This window comes from Pongo pygmaeus, chromosome 4 (assembly GCF_028885625.2).
Source record: "Pongo pygmaeus isolate AG05252 chromosome 4, NHGRI_mPonPyg2-v2.0_pri, whole genome shotgun sequence".
Taxonomy (NCBI): domain Eukaryota; kingdom Metazoa; phylum Chordata; class Mammalia; order Primates; family Hominidae; genus Pongo; species Pongo pygmaeus.
Genome location: NC_072377.2, coordinates 7992178 through 8014396, shown reverse-complemented (window position 1 = coordinate 8014396; position 22219 = coordinate 7992178). Strand labels below are relative to the sequence as shown.

The following is a 22219-nucleotide window of genomic DNA, read 5'->3' as shown; positions in this document are numbered from 1 at the left end:
CATTAGGGTTTTCTTAAGCTGCAAGTAACACAAACTTGCAAAAGTGAATTATCCAAACCCCTTTTCCTTCAGATAAGTGAACACTAGAGGTATACAGCTATGGATAGAAAATGGAATTCCAAACTGTCCCCAGGGAACCAGCCCCTCTTGCTTTCTTGCTCTATGACTGTCGGGTGTGGCGCCATCCTCATGCTCACAGGATGGCAGTTTTACCTCTAGGCATCACATTTGTATTCCAGACACATGAGACGGAAGTGGGGCCAAAATGGTGATCCAGCTCGATCTGTTTATTTTCTTATTTCTTTAACTAGGGGAAAGTGTAAATGCAGTTCCCTACTGCCACAATTATGCAGTGGAGTTTATCACATTTGGGAAAATGATAGGGGTCAGCACATGTGGAGTGCAATGGATAAGCTTTGCCGTGGGAAAATCACCTTTGTGATCATGATGTCTCCCCTGCTAAATGAGTCTGTTTCTTTTGATCTGAAAACAGCAGTTTTCCTAGGAGCATCACCCAAGAAAATTAAGATTCTCATTGGCCAGAACTATGTCAAAAGGTCACCACTAGATGAACGGAAGCCCACAAAATTGAGACTTTTAGCTGGACATGTAGCTAACCAACCAACACAGGAGTGTCCTTCTAAATGAACGGAAAGTAGTGATAAATATTGAATTGACCAATCACAGTGTCTTCTACAGTTTTTCTGTGATTAGAATATGTTTTCTACATGGAAAACTTCTACATTTTTCTATAGTTGTTATATATTCATTTGTTACTTAATAATTGGCAATAGGTGATATGGTTTGGCTGTGCCCCCACCCAAATTTCATCTTGAATTGTTGCTCCCATAATACTCATGTGTGGTAGGGAGGACCCGGTGGGAGGTAACTGAATCATGGGGGTGGGTTTTCCATGCTGTTCTTGTGATAGTGAATAAGCCTCATGAGATCTGATGTTTTTATAAAGGGCAGTTCCCCTGCACACACTCTCTTACCTGCCACCATGTAAGACGTGCCTTTGCTCCTCCTTCACCTTCCACCACGATTGTGAGGCCTCCCCAGACATGTGGAACTGTGAGTCCATTAAATCTCTTTTTCTTTATAAATTACCCAGTCTTGGGTATTTCTTCATAGCAGTATGAAAATGGACTAATACACTGGGTATGGGTTAAAGATACCCATAATATTGCAATTCATAATAGTTATGGTGCCAAGAGAAGGGAGCCATGATCCTCAGGGGAATCCTCAAACCCTGGCTGACCCATGTGTGGAATAGCCACAAGAGCCACAAGGTCCTCAGATGAGCCCCTGGGAGTAGGCCCCATCTTCCCCCTGGGCTATAGCTGTGCTCACTGGGTATCATGGTATGAGAGTGAATGGGAGGAAGGCAGACGTGAACTGGGAAGGGGCACATGTGTTGCAACTGGGAGAAAATGAAGCACAGAAACCACATTGAAAGTGTGGTTTGCACTCCTTTGGTTGCAGTGAGCTGAGATCATGCCGCTGCACTCCAGCCTGGTGACAGAGTGAAACTCTGTCTAAAAAAAAAAAAAAAAAAAAAAAAAAAGAAAGAAAGTCCTTCCTTTGTACTGAGCTGGAGATAGAGCATCACTGTTCTCCTTGATGTGGTGTTTATCACAGAGAAGCACATCTTCCTGAAATCCTGTAATCAGAACAACGTCTAATTTATCTATAGGACATTGATAATCCCAGAAAGACCATATGATGATTATTAAAAACACAAAGAATACCTCCACCATGTGCTAGATACTGAACTAGAGTATTGATCCTGCACTAGGTGCTGTGTTGGGTTCATTATCTACATTGTCTAACTTGACCCTTGTAAACCCTGTGGCACAGGGATTATTGACCCTATTTTACATATTTACACCATGGACAAAACAGGTCTCCAACTGACCAAGGGCCACTTGGTTGCAGCAAGAAGTGAGTTGTCCTAAGAATAATGCCCATCAGAAGTACAGAAGAGACAGAGATACCCACAGCCTTTGAGCCCCTGGATCCAGCCATATCTGAAGCTAGAATTTTCTGTTCTATGACCTAGTGCATTCTCTTTTCCCATAAGCTAGTGTCAGTTTGGTTTGTCTGTCAAAGGATCCTTCTTTACATTCAACTTGCATCTCCTTCTTCATGATTGCTACATGGGCAACCAGCCATTCTGATTCAGAAAATGCCCTCGCAGAGACCTGCTCCTCAAAGTGTTCATGGGCCCAACAAGCCATCCCCAGTGTGGGGAAAAATAGGTCAAATGCAGCTAGTATAAAAAACAAAATGTGCATAAACACACCCACACACACCTTCCAGCCATCAGAGAACTCTCCCAGCCAAGTCTGCATGCTGATTTTTGAAGTCATGATTTGAAAAAACAAATGACTACTCATTTTAGATATAAAATAAATCTACTCACCATCCCTGCACGGTATTCCATCAGCTTTCTCTTCCTATCAAATCAAAACAAATCTAGATTTTACAAGAACATTCCAAGTTATATTACATTGTTTTGTCTTGGGAAAATAAACATTTTCAGTCTCTGAGGATACACATAATCTTTCTTCCACATGGCATTCCTGATATAATCAGGTGAGATTGCACCTATATTCTATCCCAGAAACAACTGTAGAGATGAAAATCCCAGAGCAGGCACTTTTTCCTTGGGCAGAGCTGAGAATCCTGCCTTCACTTCACTGTGATGTCCTCTCCCTCTTTGCTATCCACTGTGAGCATGAACTCAGCTTTATCAGCATGTTCTTTCATGCAGTTTCTTGATGCAATCAACATATTTTCTCTCTAAAACATCCCTTTAGAAACTCCGATAACTCCTGGAATTCCCTAACCTGGCATGATTTTATGTTAGCAAGAAAATCACTTGCCTCATAGGTATAGCACATATTTCATATTCCATACACACATAATAGCAGGTCTTAGGTCTTGGGAAGGTAATTTAGCAGCACAAGTTGAGGCTAAGTGGATTTATATGTATATAAATTGATGCTGAGTTCTTTTATCCCATGGCTACTTTTCCAATATTTTTCTCCTGTCACAGAACCTTAAATCCAATGAAATGTGTCTCGTCTCCTCTCCTTTCCACATCTATGTTTATGATCATATGAAAAGAAACACACAGCTTCGGTTTTCTTTAAGTATTGAAAATATATCACTGTCTTTCATGATGACTAAAATAAATCACTTATTTTCCTTCTAATCAGAATCTCCTCTGTTAGGACTTCGCATGTTAAGGTTAAAATTAACAGCAGATTTTCAGGCTACTTGTAATGAGTTCTGTGCCATACTACCCATTGTTAAGAGCAGCAATTAATTAAGTTACTGTAATAAATTGTCACCATTCCATTGACACTATTGAAACCACATTCAGTGATTTTTTGTTTTTGTTTTCTGTTGCTTTCCTCTAAACTTGGGGTAGAAGAGTTTTGTGTAACAAATTATTATATCATGACCAAATTGTGTTTTTTTCCCATAAGGGGTTTTATGCATTATGGCTAGTCAGAGGTCAGAGATCTGTTCTTACAGATTTTGGTTGTTTTTAAGTTGAGAGGACAAAGGGGAAACATATGTTCAGAGGGAAAAGTGTCAGACTATGGGGCATTGTCTGGATTTGTGAATTCATGCTTTATCTAGATGTGGCCACTGGGAAGTCTCTGTGAGCCCCAAGTGAACATTTATGTGTGGGGAAACCACAAATTCTTCTAAGAATTGTGACCATGAAGATGTAATTATTGGGGGTTCGGCAGTTATTGTAAAAGCAAATAGGATCCAAGAGATTGATAAGGCATAGAAAAATGTCTTCATATGAGAGGAAAAAAAAAGACTAAAAGGAAAATCCTCAGAAATCCAGACATGAATAGCACAAATTCAATACCCATTAAAAATACTAGAATGAATCAGCAAAGATTCCATTCATATACACTTCCACAACTACGGGGGACTAAGCCAAGAAATCCATCAGGCTTTGTGAAGAGTCTATTCAAGAGCCCAAACCAATTTCACCCAGTGTATTGTGACACGTTGGAAGGATCAGGGGAAGGAAGTGAGAGGACCCAGCCTGATGTGAAAGGCACTGTCCCTTCCTGTGGCTCTCTCTTGGACAAGTTAGAAAGTTTGCCCTTCGGGATCTTAGAAGACAAAAAACCAATTCATTGGTTTGCAAAGTTAACTAACACTACAGACCAGTAAAATGGAATGTAAGCCAGGTATAACTCCCATCAATGATTTACTAAGAAAATCATTCGGCAAAATAAGATGAATTTGAGGCTATCAACGATTCCGTTAAAACTAAGAAAAACAGAAACATAAATTAAGCTGTATAAATTTAGACTGAATCTCTGCAGAAATATTACTTGATGATTCATTGATTTTATATTTAATCAAATTATTGCATTGTTTATGTGATTCACAATCTTTATTGAATGATGCTGTGGAAATAAACAAAAGCCAACCGAATGAGAACAAGCCAAGTCTGTTATTCTTTACTTGCTAGAGCAAGAGAGTCAGCCTCTGTTACTTGTGTTGGGCAAATTCAAAGGCAGGCAGAGGAGAGGGAGAGCTTCACAGTGGGAAAAGAAGGCCTCGAGAATGTCCTGATTGGAGGCTGTTGGCCTGGGGAAGCTGCAGGTGGGATTACCTGGAATCCAGGCACTCAGTTGGTTAGGGGTGCATATTTGGCTCTCTCTGATTGATCCTAAATTGTAACAAGGGACACACATTTCAAAAGCTGTCAGTTATTAGTCAAGTTCTGGCCATTTGGGGTCAGTTGTTGCAGGGAATATTGTTTGTTTTGCTGGATTGTTTGCCCAGAGATCCTGGTCTGACATCCTACAAGTCTGGCTTGGCTAGAAAACAGGTTAGTTTCCTGGGCTGGTTGCTGCAGATCCTGGGTCACAGTTCTATTTTTATAGATGATCTGACCATTGTCCCTTGGTGTATTCAATCTTTTACTTCCCTATGACCAACAATGACATGTACCATCCATTATTTCATTTAATCTCATTTAATCCCAATATGAAGCTTTGAGAATTCCTGTTTTACAGAGGAAGAAATCAAGGTTTGATCAGTTCATATACATGTCCAACCCACACCAAACGAGTGCTAGGGTTGGTCATTAGAGTCCAATGATCTGATCCCCAAAGCCTAAGTTCTGGACAGGCATGTGTTCCTGTGTCCCAAATTCTCCCTGGTAAGGCTGGTGATAACTGTGAAAGTGAAGAGGCAACTTGACACCTGTTTCTCTCCACAGTTTATGTTTCCAATTCCACTGGAGATTTTAAGCACACTGTTTCAGAAAATTCTCACTCTAACTGTAACTTTCTCTCAAGGAGTTTAAATTAACTTCTATAGTAGAGGGTAAAACTAAAAGTCCACCAGGCCAGGCAAGTAACCTGGATATGTGAGTCTCCTTGAGTAGAAGGCCATCCATATGTGGGAGGAGTTTGTATCTGCCTAAAGGAAGAATGTTCCCATCCCCACTCCTGGCTTTCTAGTTAATTTTACCAACACTGCACTGAAAAAAAAACAAAACTTCTGGGCAGGAACTTGAGACTCCAGTTCAAATTTCTGCAGTAAAATCAAGCAAGAAATATGCTAAATTAAAAGTTGGATCAACAGTGCAATTGGTGAAGAAGAATTTGAAGAATTCTTAATGTACCTTCTGGATACATAAATTTTAAATTCATATCCTTTAAAAATAAAATAATTTGACCCGTTTCTCAAAATAATAACAGCTATGTATGACAAACCCACAGCCAATATCATACTCAAAGGGCAAAAACTGGAAGCATTCCCTTTGAAAACTGGCACAAGACAGGGATTCCCTCTCTCACCACTCCTATTCAACACAGTGTTGGAAGTTCTGGCCAGGGCAATCAGACAGGAGAAAGAAATAAAGGGTACTCAATTAGGAAAAGAGGAAGTCAAATTGTCCCTATTGGCAGATGACATGATTGTATATTTAGAAAACTCCATCATCTCAGCCCAAAATCTCCTTAAGCTGATAAGCAATTTCAGCAAAGTCTCAGGATACAAAATCAATGTGCAAAAATCACAAGCATTCTTATACACCAACAACAGACAAACGGAGAGCCAAATCATGAGTGAACTCCCATTCACAATTGCTTCAAAGAGAATAAAATACCTAGGAATCCAACTTACAAGGGATATGAAGGACCTCTTCAAGGAGAACTACAAACCACTGCTCAACAAAATAAAAGAGGACACAAACAAATGGAAGAACATTCCATGCTCATGGATAGGAAGAATCAATATCATGAAAATGACCATACTGCCCAAGGTAATTTATAGATTCAATGCCATCCCCATCAAGCTACCAATGACTTTCTTCACAGAATTGGAAAAAACTACTTTAAAGTTCATATGGAACCAAAAAAGAGCCCGCATTGCCAAGACAATCCTAAGCCAAAAGAGCAAAGCTGGAGGCATCATGCTACCTGACTTTAAACTATACTACAAGGCTACAGTAACCAAAACAGCATGGTACTGATACCAAAGCAGAGATGTAGACCAATGGAGCAGAACAGAGCCCTCAGAAATAATACCACACATCTACAACCATCTGATCTTTGACAAACCTGACAAAAACAAGAAATAGGGAAAGGATTCCCTATTTAATAAATGGTTCTGGGAAAACTGGCTAGCCATATGTAGAAAGCTGAAACTGGATCCCTTCCTTACACCTTAACAAAAATTAATTCAAGATGGATTAAAGACTTAAATGTTAGACCTAAAACCATAAAAACCCTAAAAGAAAACCTAGGCAATATCATTCAGGACATAGGCATGGGCAGGGACTTCATGACTAAAACACCAAAAGCAATAGCAACAAAAGCCAAAATTGTCAAATGGGAGCTAATTAAGCTAAAGAGCTTCTGCACAGCAAAAGAAACTACCATCAGAGTGAACAGGCCACCTACAGAATGGGAGAAAATTTTCACAGTCTACCCATCTGACAAAGGGCTAATATACAGAGTCTACAAAGAACTTAAACAAATTTACAAAAAAAAAAATCAAACAACGCCATCAAGAAGTGGGCAAAGGGTTTGAACAGACACTTTTCAAAGGAAGACATTTATGCAGCCAACAGACACATGAAAAAATGCTCATCATCACTGGCCATCAGAGAAATGCAAATCAAAACCACAATGAGATACTATCTCACACCAGTATAGAATGGCAATCATTAAAAAGTCAGGAAACAACAGGTCCTGGAGAGGATGTGAAGAAATAGGAACACTTTTACACTGTTGATGGGACTGTAAACTAGTTCAACCATCGTGGAAGACAGTGTGGCGATTCCTCAAGGATCTAGAACTGGAAATACCATTTGACCAAGCCATCCCATTACTGGATATATACCCAAAGGATTATAAATCACACTGCTATAAAGACACATGCACATGTATGTTTATTGTGGAACTATTCACAATAGCAAACACTTGAAACCAACCCAAATGTCCATCAATGATAGACTGGATTAAGAAAATGTGGCACATATACACCATGGAATACTATGCAGCCATAAAAAAGGATGAGTTCATGTCCCTAGGGTCGGGGGAGGGCAGAAGGATAGCATTAGGAGATATACCTAATGTAAATGAGTTAATGGGTGCAGCACACCAACATGGAACATGTATACATATGTAACAAACCTGCACATTGTGCACATGTACCCTAGAACTTAAAGTATAATAAAAAAAAAATTTGAATTAAATATCATAATTGAAAAATCATTAAAAACAGTAATACAATAAAAATTGGAAAGTATCAAAATTATAATTAAATGCATTTCTGAAGTTTGTTACTACCATAGGATTCTACCTTTTCAAAGGTGTAAGTGCTTCATTCTGTGCTACTGCGGTGGGTCTGTAGTTGTATTAGGCCATTATTGCATTGCCATAAAGAAATACCTGAGACGAGGTGGCTTAGAAAGGGAAGAGGTTTAATTGGCCCACAGTTCAGCAGACAGTACAAGAAGCAGGGTGCTGACCTCTGCTTCTGGTGAGGGCTTCAGGAAGCTTACAATCATGGTGGAAGGCAAAGGGGGAGCAGGTATCTCACATGGTGAGAGCTGGAGCAAGAGAGAGGTGGGGGAGGCGCTGCACACTTTTAAACAACCAGATCTTGAATGAACTCACTCAGCACCAAGAGGATGGTGCCAAGCCACTCATGAGAAATCCATTCCCATGATCCAATCACCTCCCACCAGGCCCCACCTCCAACACTGGGGATTATATTTCAATATAAGATTGGGAGGAGACAAATATCCAAACCACATCAGTTGTCACTACCAAATGAAAAATTACGGATGCCAAAATGGAATTTTTAACTTATGCAAACTATTTAAACATCGGATTCCATTTTTCTATGTGTTTACATAACAAAATTAAAAAACAATTTTTCTTTACTTAAATTGTAAAATATTCTGGGCTCCATCAAAGATGTCTGAGTGTTATATTTAACAGTGTTGGGGAATATAAAGCTGCAATGTAAATGCAGACCCACAACTGGGAAGTCCAAATGGTCTCCAGATTGCTCCCATGGCAGCTACCCCTGGACATCACTAGGGATAATAGATTCCATTTGAATTCTGTTACCTATGCTTTAGATCATTTTTTAATGTTATGGTAAAGACATTAATGTATATCAATTGTCCCCAGTAAATGCTAGGAGAGACTTTTTTTTAAGTAGGATTGCATTAGACTCAAGCTTTCATTCTCGTTAGTCCAGGAAATAAATAAGAGCTGCATTGCTGGGAGAAATTCTTGTTAGCTTTGTAGAGAAAAAAAATCACAGGAAGCTGGACAAGAGATCAATACAGATTCCAGGTCCCCAGAAGGCCATAACATGGCAAAGGTAAGACATGAATGAAATGAAAATGTTAGCACCTACACGGAGTTAGGGTCCACCAAGCATAACTCTTCCAGGAAGGAGATAAATACGCTGGATTTGAGAACCCCTGCCTGCTTCAGTGGAGGGTGGGAGAGAAGAAATAAAAACATCAACAATAGGATGACCACTTGTCATATTTCCCCAAGATTTTCTCAGTTTATGTGAATTGTCCTGGCATAATTATCATTAGTGCCAAAAGTGTCCTGGTTTAGGCAAGAAGCTATATAGTTAACAACTAGGGTTTCATTCTATTCTTAATGCCTGACCAGCTTGCATTCATCTGTGTTTCCTAGTGACTCTCCACTTAAGTGTAATGGATGGAGGTGGGGAAATGCCATCCTAACAGGAAGCAGAAATTTTAAAATACCTCCAAGAGAGAAAAAAAAATGTAGACACCTGTTGCTTAGCACAAATCTAGAAACCTGACAACTTCAATTCTGAGCATAGTTATTGATATTGTTTGGCTCTGTGTCCCCAACCAAATTCATCTTGAATTGTACTCCTATAATCCTCACATGTTGTGGGAGGGACCCAGTGGGAGATAATTGAATCATAGGGTTGGTTTCCCTGACATTGTTCTTGTGGTAGTGAATAAGTCTCACGAGATCTGACGGTTTTATCAGGGGTTTCCACTTTTGCATCTTCCTCATTCTCCCTTTGCCTGCTGCCACCCATGTAAAACGTGATTTGCTACTCCTTGCCTTCTGTCATGATTGTGAGGCTTCCCCAGCTACGTGGAACTCTAAGTCCAATTAAACTTCTTTCTTTTGTAAACTGTCCAGTCAGGGTATGTCTTTATCAGCAGCATGAAAATGGACTAATACAGTTATCTAGCTTGTGAAGGGCTGACTTTTCAAATGACCCTTGTCTACATGTGCTCATGGGAGCTATAAGGGGTAAAACCTTGCTTACTACACCAACAGCTGATTCTTCTATATTTGGGGGATATATTTACAAGACTTCCATGATCTGATTCATAAGCATTCTAGACTTAGCTGGAATTACCCAGGTAATTTCTGCCCTAGGGCCCTGGGAAATCATCCTCACAACAATTTCTTCTTCTTTATATTAACCTTTGTTGATAACAGAACAAAAGCCCAATAACTTAAAGCTCAATTTGGATAGTACAAATATAGAGACATAGACACATCTCCCTTTGGAGAGAAAAGAAACAGTTTCCTTCTTCACTTTTTCCCTCACTCCCACCCCCTTACATCCTTTACTTAATTTAAACACTGAAGTGATTATCCCTGATTTGCTTCAGCAGCTCCCGTTCTGGTAATGACCATGTACCTCATATTGGACTAGCTCTCCTGAAGATGATTATGTAAACTGTGAACAAAATAGTCAGGTAGTTAGTACACTAAAAGCCCAGATTTCACCACTATACAGTTCATCCATGTAACCGAAAACCACTTGTGCCCCTAAAGCTATTTACATTAAAAATTAATTGATTAATTAATTTTTTAAAAATCCAACTCCTTGAAGGAACTGTAGGATGATCAAAAGGAAGGCAAACACTAGATAGATAGGCACGTGGAAAAAAGAAGTGGCACTGCATATGCTTCCAATTTCCTCATTTTTTTAGCTTTTTATCTGAAAGGGAGCCTCAGTAAGCTGCCAATGACATGACTATAATGCATATGAAATTGTGCCACCTTAATGGCTTGAGGAATAAAAGCATAGAGATTGGGGCAACTACAGCAGCTCGAAAGTGATGAGAAAAATAGCTAAAAAGAGAGCCAGAGATAGGCAGCCCCAGATTTGGGATATAAACTCTACCCAAAGCTCTTTCTGGGCCCTGAACCATTCATGGGCAGGCAGATCTCAAGTAGCACAGCTAAGGTTATAAAAACCGAACAGAGACTACCTGCTGCCGACCTATGAGGGAGGCAGAATTTGGAGTCTGAATCCAATCAAGTTGACTGCCTGCTAAAGCAAAGACTCAACACCCTTCAGAGGAACATAGCAGAATAGTCTCTACATCATATTACTCACAATGACTAGGAAACAATCCAAAATTACTAGACATTAAAAGAAGTGGAGAAATGTGACCCATACTGATAGGAGAAGGTGGTCAATAGAGGCTCCATCCTCACAGATTTAAGAACAGAAAGTAGCCGGGTGTGGTGGTTCACGCCTGTAATCCCAGCACTTTGGGAGGCTGAGGCAGGTGGATCACGAGGTCAGGCATTCAAGACCAGCCTGACCAACATAGTGAAACCCCATCTCTACTAAAAATACAAAAAATTAGCTGGGCGTGGTGGCACGCACCTGTAATCCCAGATACTTGGGAGGCTGAGGCAGGAGAATCACTTGAACCTGGGAGGCGGAGGTTGCAGTTAGCTGAGATTGCACCACTGCACTGCAGCCCAGGAGGACAGTGTGAGACTCCATCTCAAAAAAAAAAAAAAAAAAAAACAGGAAGTGAAAAGATGCAAAAATACTTAGCTAAAACCATGAGGTTCTCTTGCCTAGAACTGCTGGATGAAGCCCTCTGCCTCAGAGTGTTCACATCACTTACTTCTAGTTTTCAAAGATACACTGTTGAAGAGTTCCATTTCAAGGCTTCATCTGTTAATGCATTACCCTTTACTATCAGCAGTGGAGGAGAGTAGAACCATGCCTGGAAGGAAAAGGAGAGAGAAGGTGTTCTGTTTCCCTGGTTAAGTAAGCTTGCTTTGAATCTGGCGGGGCCTGATGATATGCGGCATTTGGAGAGCTGCTGGAGAAGAACTCCTGAGCGATGGTGATCCTGCAGCTCATTTACTAAGCCTCACTGAAAAAGACTTTGAAGGCAATTGAATTTAATCCCATCATCTAAAAATTAGTCCCAGCAAAGTTCAAGGTTGCATACAGTCATACAGCTAGTTACTTTTGATTACGGCACTGGACCACTAGAACAGCATGTTTTGCTCTTCAGCAATCTTCTATATATTATTTTATTTATTTTTGATACATGTTTCAGTGCATGTCTACAATGTGCCAACAACTAGTCTGGGATCTGAGTATTAAGATAAACAAGAAAAATTAAATCTCTGCCCTCAATCTGCTCTTTACATTCTGTCTCCAAAGGTGCTCTTCTTGAATTAGAGTACTAAAAAATTACTGTTAGAGCCTTATCTCTTGAAAATTTTTAAGGATAATTTTAAAATTATTTTTATAAAAGCTATTTGTTAATTTTTCTAACATGATATTTTCTCCCCCTGATTAATCCATAAGATCTTAAATAAAGCTAGATGCTTCCATAGGAAAAATAGCTGCCACTTAACCCTTTCCTATAACCTGCTGCCTGGCATCATTCCCTTTCCTGTAGGATGCTTCGAGCAGTTGTTGGTCTACGTATTTTCTCTCTCATGAAGCAATTTTAATAAATATCACAAAGTATAGTGTTTGAAGTGGTCTTTATTTCAGAGTAAAACATACAACATCTCTAACGTACCTTCTTCCTGTTGCTTTGTGGGCAGCATAAGAAATTAAATTCTTGAACAAAACATAACTTCTTTTTGAAATTTCTTTAATGCTAATATTTATGGTGATTTATGAAAATTTACCTTTTAAATTTAAAAACATAAGATTCTAAAGGCTTTCATGATTATTTTTCTTCTCTTTGATGAAACTTGGTTATTTATGTAAAGGACATCTGTCATTTCTGCAGTCCATCATCCATCACCCCTTATTTTAGCAATGGCTTAAAGGACCCCTTCCTTCATTGTATCTATGTGAACCAAACCATATCAATCATCCCATTTACTCTGTAATGAAACCCTTAAGCAGAGGGGCATACAAGACCAGCACATCACAGAGAAATCCTTCAAAATGCTGAACCTGTCAATTTAGTTTCCTTATTCATCTCATTATCTAAATCATAGCCTTCTAAAAACTTCCTTTATCCTTGATTTAATCAAGTTAATTTATATTTTTTGAAACTGAAAAAGCTTACTTATCCTTAAATTTCTATTTCTTCTCTTAAACATTATTACTTAAAGTCAATGCTAATATGACTTATAAATGTGTCAACTTGAATTGAATGAAATGAAGGCATTTAAAATGGGTGAATTTACCTTTGTAACTCAGTAGGTATAAAGAGGAAAATTCTTTGCAATTCTGCTGTATAAAAATGATCACCTGTTTATGGGCAAAACACTGCACAAATGTTGAATATTTTATAAAGTTATTTACTGATTCCCCAGCTAAAACAAAACTTTTAGAGATGAATTAAGTAACAAAAGTGGTGAGATTCCTCAAAATATCTATGCAGTTGCCACTGTTACTACTGCTGCTAAAATGCTGTTAACTAAATTAGACCATTTATTCATCATCTGCCGCATACTTAGTATTACTCTAAGTTCTCTGAGGGTACAAAATTGAACACTTGGCCCACAGGCTCAAGGAATTTTCACCAAGTAAAGGGGAGAAATAGTATAAAACAGAGACATTAATTTTTGTTTTCATGTTGGAAAGAATATGTTGACAAGTAAAAATGTAAATTGGTTTTTATATGTAGGACACAATTAGGATAGATGGAGGAGGCAATATTTGGAAAGACTGAGTCTAAGAAAGAAGAAATTGAGGTTTAATGAGTCTAACTGAACATCATCATGATGTTGCATAGTTTTGACAAACTTATGCATACAGATTGACAATATCCCTGTGGCATATTTCATTAGTGTGATAAAATTTAAATAACAAAATATTAGTTGTATTGTTTCAGATCACATAGCTACACAGAGAGAGAAATGAGACAATTTCTTAGACCCTGGTTAAAAATTATATTCTTAAATTATGCCATGCTTCTCAAGCTTGAATACTGTTTGAACATGTTTTGAAGAATAAAACAATAATTCCCAAAATGAACCAAATATCCTTATTACTGTATTTATATAAATGATGGTAGCAATATGCTACAACAAAGCCATACACAGATTTGCATTATTGTGCTTCAATATCCGTATGTGAGATCACATTGTTTTATTCCTTCCAAACTATAAAACTGGATTGCCACCATTTAAGGCTTTAATTCTTTCACTGTGCACTTTAGCTGGAGAAGAGTTTTACTAACATCATTTTGCTGACTCTTCCAGTCTTTTCATTCTGCATGTATTCATAAAATAAAAAGAGCAAGAACTCTCTTTCCCAATTTAATCAACCATAGAAAATACTCTTCAAGTTCTCTCCAAAAAGCCATTCCCTTCCCTGTCTGACATCTCACTGCCCAGTCATCAGATCTGATAAGATTAGACTTCGGATCAAAAGGGCACCCAAGAAGCCCCTGTGAAGTGCCCTCTTACTGAAGGCACTCTGTACACATAGAAAAGACAGAGATATGTATATATTATGCCAAGAGCAGAACATGCTCTACTCTGTGCTTGGAGTTTCAGCTAGAAATGGTGTGCTTCATCTATCTCAGAGGCAAGCAGAGACTCCTGCGTGGTAGGAACTTGGCACCCTCAAGAGCTGGCTCTGATACTAGACCGGAGAGACCCACTCTCCAGGGGGCAGAACAAGAATCTGGCTTACCCTTCGCCCAAACTTTCATTTTTGCTAGAGAATAACACAAGTATATTCATTCGATTCCTACTTTTACTTAATCTTTTCCTTAAGCAATGTTCACGAATATGCTTTCACTATTTAATTCCATGTCAATAAATTGTAGCTATTTCCCTATACTTGGAATTTTCAACATAATTTTTTATCGATATTTTCTTTATTTATTAGAGTTGCTGATACAGGGAAAGTAATTTCTCATATGCATATTCTCATGTCCCCCCCAATCCTATGGGTTAATGAGCCTCTACTTTTCTGTGTCAGCTGTAGGAGCACAGATATTTTATTCTCACTTCAGTGAGGCTCCACTACCACCCACACAAAGTCCTCCCTTTAGAAGCGAGTAACTATGCACATTCCTGACACAACCCTAAGTTATTTCAGTGTTGACCCAAAATTAGCAGTTCCATTAAAAATTAACTCTGACCCGCTGCTTCTTATTCAGTTTATTTGAAGGCAGTATTGTGTATACATTCTACAATTGTATAAAAACATATTTACATGGGTTTCCTCTTGCTGTCATAACAAACATCCACAAACTTAGTGGCTAAAACTAGCACCAATTTATTATCTTACAGTTTCAAGAGTCAGAAGTCTAACATGGGTCCCACTGGACTAAAGTCAAAATCTCAGCAGGGCTTCCCTCCTTCTGGAGGCTCAGGAGAGGAGCTGACCCTTGCCTTTTCCAGCTTCTAAAGGCCACCTGCATTCCTTGGCTTCTGGCCTCTTCCACCTTTGAAGACAGCATTGCAACATCTTCAAATCTCTCACTCTGCCTACTTCTTCCACCTCCCTCTTCCACATTTAATGTCCCCTGTCATTTCACTGGACCCCACCTCCAAGCAACATTGGACTATCTCCTTATTTTAAGAGCAGTTGATGACCGAACTTCGTTCCCTCTGCAACCTTAATTCCCCTTTGCCACATAGTACAGCATAACCTCAGGATCTGAGGATTAAGATGTAGACATCTTTGGGGGCCATTTTTCTGTATACCACAATCTTACTTGCTGCTTTTGGTTCTTCTTATTTCTGTGTGCAAATTAATGTGATTGGAGTCACTTTTCTATTTCATCATTATGTTCTTTTGCAGGCAATCAAGTTTACCAAATAAATGTTTCTTTTCAATAGTAATGACAAATTTCTATAACTGTTGTTATTTGTAAGCCGCTTCTCATGACACACCTTTCAATGTTTCCATTAGACTCAGATTTCTCGCACATTCGCTGACTTCATGTTTCATGTAGATTAGATTTTCCCACATCAGCCGACAAGCATGCATTTCCATAGACAATAACATGAGACACAGAGAAGACTTCAGGGGTAAAGTTTAGTGCTGTGTTAAAATGATGGTTCTTATGGGTTCTTCTAAGGCTAATTTAACTTCACTGTATCATGATTTACTGGAAACAGTGATATATAATAGAACAAGATCTGGCTGAACACCCTGAGTGTCTAATCAGGCCAATAAGGATGGATGCCCTTGGTGTTGAGGAAATCTGAACATTAATTCCCCAAAATGTGTGATGAAAAGCTTTCTTTAACACCTAATAGTGTCCTTCCTTTTGTGCATAGTTATGTTGTTCTTTTCACTATGGGAAAAGCATGCCTTTTTTCCTAAGCAATACTGTAAGTGCTGCCTACTTCATTGTAGTGGAGTTCTACCTTCCTTGGCAGATGTGTTAACAGGTTTTCCAGCCCTCTGAATTTTCATATCTGCTTTCTATTACCCATTTTCTTTTCCTTCAATTTAACAAAATTCCCGAGATTTAAAATTCCATAATTAAATACCACCTTATCTACGGCAGTCAGGACACTGTTCACCATGGTATCATCACTGGCTGAATTTGATCCTCTGTGTCTGCAATATACTGAGTTACAGTTGCCACAAAACGCCAATGCACATTTTATGCACATGTAAGTTATGTGAGGTTAGGAATTTTTATAACAGCATTTCAATATATGGCATGATTGATTATTAAAAGGGGAAAAGATTAACATTCTCTTGGTATTTATTCATTCGCTTTATTTATTATTTATTTTTAACATCAGTAATTAAAGCACAGACCTTTTTACATGGGATGGACATAAGAATAAATAAAACAAAGTCTCTCTGTAAATAAAGAAAAGTCTAAAAGAGGAAATATTAGACCTTAAATTTTGGGAAAAAGTCATCGATAGGCTAAAGCTGCCTCTTTTCAGTTAGCTCTTTCATTTCATAAATTCTGCAGGACCACAAAATGTGGTCCTTCGATCAAACACGACAGGTGTTCCCAGTGGAAATGGGGTAAAGATCATTGTAGTAAGGAGGCCAAAAAAGATTAATTTACGTTTGAAGGTGACCAAGGTCAAAAGTATTGTTTTAAAATCCAACGTTAAATAACATCACTTTTGTAAACTTTCATAAAGTTTTTCAATCTCTTAAATCAAAGTATGATTAATTCCTTAATGTTTGATATACTTCAATAGATTCTAATGCGTAGGCTGACACTGTACTTATTATATGAGGAATGTCTACATATTAAGTGAAGCAATGACTATCTGGTTAGTGCAAAAGTAGTTGCGGTTTTTGCATTGTTGGAATTCACCATTTGATATTGGAATACATTCTTAAATAAATGTGGTTATGTTATATATTATTTTAATGCGCATTTCTCACTTTATGTTTTTCAATAATGGCTTATTACACTTGTTTATTTTATGTTTATTTTAGACTATGGGAACGATGCTAGACAAAAAGCAAATTTGAGCGATTTTCTTATTCAAGTTCATAATGGGTCATAAAGCAGCAGAGACAACTCACAACATCAACACCACATTTGGCCCAGGAACTGCTAATGAACGTACAGTGCAGTGGTGGTTCAAGAAGTTTTGCAAAGGAGATGAGAGCCTTGAAGACGAGGAGCGTAGAGGCCAAAGTTGACAATGACCAATTGAGAGCAATCATCGAAGCTGATCCTCTTACAACTACACAAGAAATTGCCGAAGAACTCAACATCAACCATTCTATGGTTGTTTGACATTTGAAGGATATTGAAAAGGTGAAAAAGCTCAATAAGTGGGTGACTCATGAGCTGAGTGAAAATTAAAAATAAAATGGTTTTGAAATGTCGTCCTCTTATTTTACACAACAACAAGGAGCCACTTCTCAATGAGATTGTGACGGGCAATGAAAAGTGAATTTTATATGACAACCAGGGATGACCAGCTCAGTGGCTGGACAGAGATGACGCTCTAAAGCACTTCCCAAAGTCAAACTTGCACCGGAAAAACGTCATGATAACTGTTTGGTGGTCTGCTGCCGATCTGATCCACTACGGCTTTCTGAATCCTGGGAAAACCATTACATCTGGGAAGTATGCTTAGCAAACCAATAAGATGCTCCAAAAACTGCAAGTCCTATGGCCAGCATTGGTCAACAGAAAGGGCCCAATTCTTCTCCACAACAATGCCCAACTGCACATGGAACCACCAATGCTTCAAAAGTTAAACAAATTGGGCTATGAAGTTTTGCCTCATCCACAATATTCACTCCACCTCTTGCCAACCACCACTTCTTCAAGCATCTCAACGATTTTTTGCAGGGAAAATGCTTCCACAACCAGCAGGATGCAGAGAATGCTTCCCAAGAGTTTGTGGAATCCCAAAGGACAGATTTTTATGCTACAGGAATAAACAAACATTTCTCATTGGCAAAAATGTGTTGATTATAATGGTTCCAATTTTGATTAATAAAGATGTGTTTGAGCCTAGTTGTAATGATTTAAAATTCACGATCCAAAACTGCAATTACTTTCACACCAACCAATAGAATTGTGATGGGCATCCATGTTTGAAATCATTATCCACAGGTAGAACTTCCCTCCCATACTTGAGTTGCAGGAGAGCATGTGGTATGACGTTAGCCCCTTCTAATAAGCAATTTACACTGCTTTGCAGAAATCAAAAGATGTGACATAAGATCTTCCTTCTACACCTGCCATGGGAAGCTGGCTGCCTATTCTGAATTAGATTGTTACTTTTCACCACTCCTTTGGAACTTACCAAATGTCTCCCTTGTGTTCTTACATAAACACACAATAAATTATGAACTCCTGGAGAACATAATCTGTGATTATCGTTGAATCCCAAATAGCTCCCACGATAATGCTTTGCCCATGGTAGAGCCTCCACAGTGGCTTCTGAATATGAAAGGGTCAGTTCCAGGATTTTCACTGATGCTTTTAATCACCATCCCTTTCCTCAGCAGGGCAATAGCAGCTCATGAACAGTTCCTTTGTACTTAAGAGATAAAATTCTTCCAGAACATGGGGGAAACGATCTTAGTTTTAGTTGTCATAATACACAATTGTGCACTGTGGACCTGCATTCTTCTTTGTTGATAAAATACACCTGGTACAGCCCACTAGGTTTTATTGATGGCATCTCTTTATTCAATACTCCTGGTGCACTCTCTCTCTCTCTCTCTCTGTCTGTCTCTCTCCACTTATATAGATAGAGATATAAATGCGTGTGTATCTATATCTGTGTGTGTGTGTATATATATACATATAACCTCAAACCAACATATCTGTGTGTGTATATATACACACACAGATATATATATATCCTTATATACATACATATGAGGTAACATATATAACTCAAACCAACATCAAGTGCAGCAGCACTCCATGAACCTGGACGTAGCCCAAGGAGATGAGTAAATTGATACCTATCCTTAATTCAACCAGAAGATGAGTCTTGTCTGCAGGCAGCAGGTATAAAATTGAAGACAGTACCAAGCATGGGTCATGGTGAATGGGTTTCTGCAGCTTCACAGAGCTCAGAGAACTTCATTCCCTTTGCATAGCTGAGAGGGGGGCTCAGAGACCTAAGTGACACCGGCGGGAGGCAGTCCACATGGACTCTCACACACACAGAATGCTCCAACATGTGTGGGGACAAAAGCCCACTCAGGAGACTCCACCCCAGGACTCTACACAGGAGGCAAAAGTAGCATTTGGCTGTACCTCAGAAGTTGGAGGGCCAGCCCTGCCCCTGCCCCTGTCCCTGCCCCAGTGAGATCTGCCACCTAGAAATGCACTTTGCCCTCCTGCTTGAGGTTCCTCAAAGGTGGGAGGAAAGAGCTGTCACTAGATCAGCTCTGAGTGCAAGTCAAGCTGTGGTATTTTGTTCATTCAACATATTAAGGACAAATACAGGTCATGTTGAGATTTATAGCATTGTGAAGATATTCAAGGATTTTGTAATACAGTAAAGGATGTTCCTCTGTCTAGGAAGAAAGGTAAAATAAGACATTTGCTGCTGCAGCCAGAAATTTCCTGTGATTGAGGAGCTCACTGATGATCATAAATGACTGTATGACTGCAGGAGTACAAAGTACACAGTGTCTCAAGATTTGTATTTTTCTCCAAAGAGTTTACAGAAGCCAAGGGCCATAGATTTTATTTTTGAAAGAGACAAATGGGAGGGATGTGCCCCTCACAAAATCTGAGGCATCAAGCAGTTATGGGAACAGAGTTGTGAATGCAATGTTTGTTTGTTTTTTATTTTATGAAGAGAAACAGTTTTTTTCCAGAGAAATTGTGTGTCTGCTTGAATCCAGGAAAAAAAATCATAAGGTGACAGAAATCAAAGAGGCAATATCAAAACATGTTTTTCTATGGTCACTTTAAAACAACAAAACGTTTTATGCTGATTTCACCAAAGATATCACTTTCCTAAAGATTATAAGTTTTATAAACTTCTCATTGAAATTGTTTTTTTTAATGATAGAAATTTCTAAAATCTATAGTGTATAGGTAAACTATAACATAGGAGTAAGCTATAGTGTATGAGTGAGCTACCTGTTCATCACATTCTTCCATGGTCCGTTCATTGATGCAGTAGATTGCATTGAGACCCCTTTGTGCCAAGACACTGCTCTGCCAAACACTTTAAAAATGTGTGTCTAATCAGTCTTTCCTTGAGGAGGTACGGTCATAAGACATGATGGACACACAAATATTCACAAATAGCACAGTGAGAGATAAGTACTACTGAAAATTTTTCTCAGTCTGCCTAGTTTGTTTTAAAGCATTAACTCTTGCTGATTTCCTCAACAAGTCTGAAGAACAGAAAAGCAGGGGTGATATTGTCAGAGGCCTTTGAACCACAGCAACTCCATCTTGAATAGAGGGTGAGCAAAATAAGGCTAAGACCTACTGGGATGCATTCCCAGACAATTAGGCATTCTAACTCACAGGATGAAATAGGAGGTTGGCACAAGATACAGGTCATAACAACCTTGTTGATAAAAAGAGGATGCAGTAAAGAATCCAGCTAAAACCCACCAAAACCAAGATGGTGACGAGAGTGACCTCTGGTTGTCCTTAAGGCTGTACTCCCACCAGCACCATGACAGGTTACAAATGCCATGGCAACTTCAGAAAGTTACCCTACATGGTCCAAAAATGGGAGGAACCCTCAGTTCCGGGACTTGCCCACCCCTTTCCCAGAAAACTCATGAATAATCCACCCCTTGTTTAGCATATAATCAAGAAATAACCATAAAAATGGGCAACCAGTGCCTCCTGCCCCTGCTCTGCCTATGGAGTAGCCATTCTTTTTCTTTTTTTTTTTTTTAAGCACATTAAAAAGTAGGATTTATCCTAGAGGATGCAGGGTTGGTTTAATGTTTGAAATAAATTAATGTAACACACTGTATCAATCTGATAAAAGACAAAAACCATGTGATCGTCTCGATAGGGAAGCTGTTTGACAAAATCCAATATCCTTTCTTGACAAAAACATTCAACAAATTAGGACTAGAAGGAACTTCCTCAACCTGATAAAGGGCATCAACAAAAACCCACAGTAGAGTAGCCATTCTTTTTTTTTTTTTTTTTTTTTTTTTTTGAGACAGAGTCTCACTCTGTCGCCCAGGCTGGAGTGCAGTGGCGCAATCTCCGCTCACTGCAAGCTCCGCCTCCCGGGTTCACACCATTCTCCTGCCTCAGCCTCCCGAGTAGCTGGGACTACAGGCACCCACCACCACAACCGGCTAATTTTTTGTATTTTTAGTAAAGACGAGGTTTCACCGTGTTAGTCAGGATGGTCTTTATCTCCTGACCTCATGATCCGCCTGCCTTGGCCTCCCAAAGTGCTGGGATTATGTGGAGTAGCCATTCTTTATTCCTTTACTTTCTTCATAAACTTGCTTTCATTTGACTCTGTGGACTCATCTTGAATTCCTTCTTGTGTGAGATCCAAGAACCTTCTCTTGGGGTCTGAATCTGGACCCCTTTCCAGTAACAATATTGCTCCAAATTAACCAGTGAGAACACAGCCCAAGTCCCCAAGGGTGCAGTAAGCAATCAGGAAGTACAGGTATTTACTTCTTTCCAATACGCCAAGCTATTCTTATAGTTCATGGGAGAGAAGCATTATTTCCAAATGTCAAGATTAGAAACCAAAGAAAGCCTATTGAATGCTTGGCTATTGACTTGAATTGGGAAGAACAGGACAAAGTCTTTCAATGTAGTTGAGGGTGCTGAGCAGTTCAGATAAACAAAAGAGCATGGGCAGAAGGAGGAGCATGGCAAAGTGTAAGGGATGCTCAGGCTACTCACTGAATGAGGCTGCTGCAAAGCCACAGGTGGAGGTGAGCCTGGAGGGCACTGCCGCATGTGTCAGGGCTGCACTATCAGCTGGAGTTTGGACTTGGAAAGTTTTTCTGCAAAAAAAATTTAAATCGT

At 39.1% G+C, this 22219-nt stretch overlaps 1 non-coding gene across 1 annotated transcript; it reads right to left on the bottom strand.

Moving 5' to 3' along the window:
• Window positions 1-308: 308 nt before the first annotated feature.
• Window positions 309-471, bottom strand: LOC129037758 (U1 spliceosomal RNA). Its single transcript, XR_008502980.1, has one exon. It is a non-coding gene; the product is annotated as a U1 spliceosomal RNA (small nuclear RNA).
• Window positions 472-22219: the final 21748 nt, after the last annotated feature.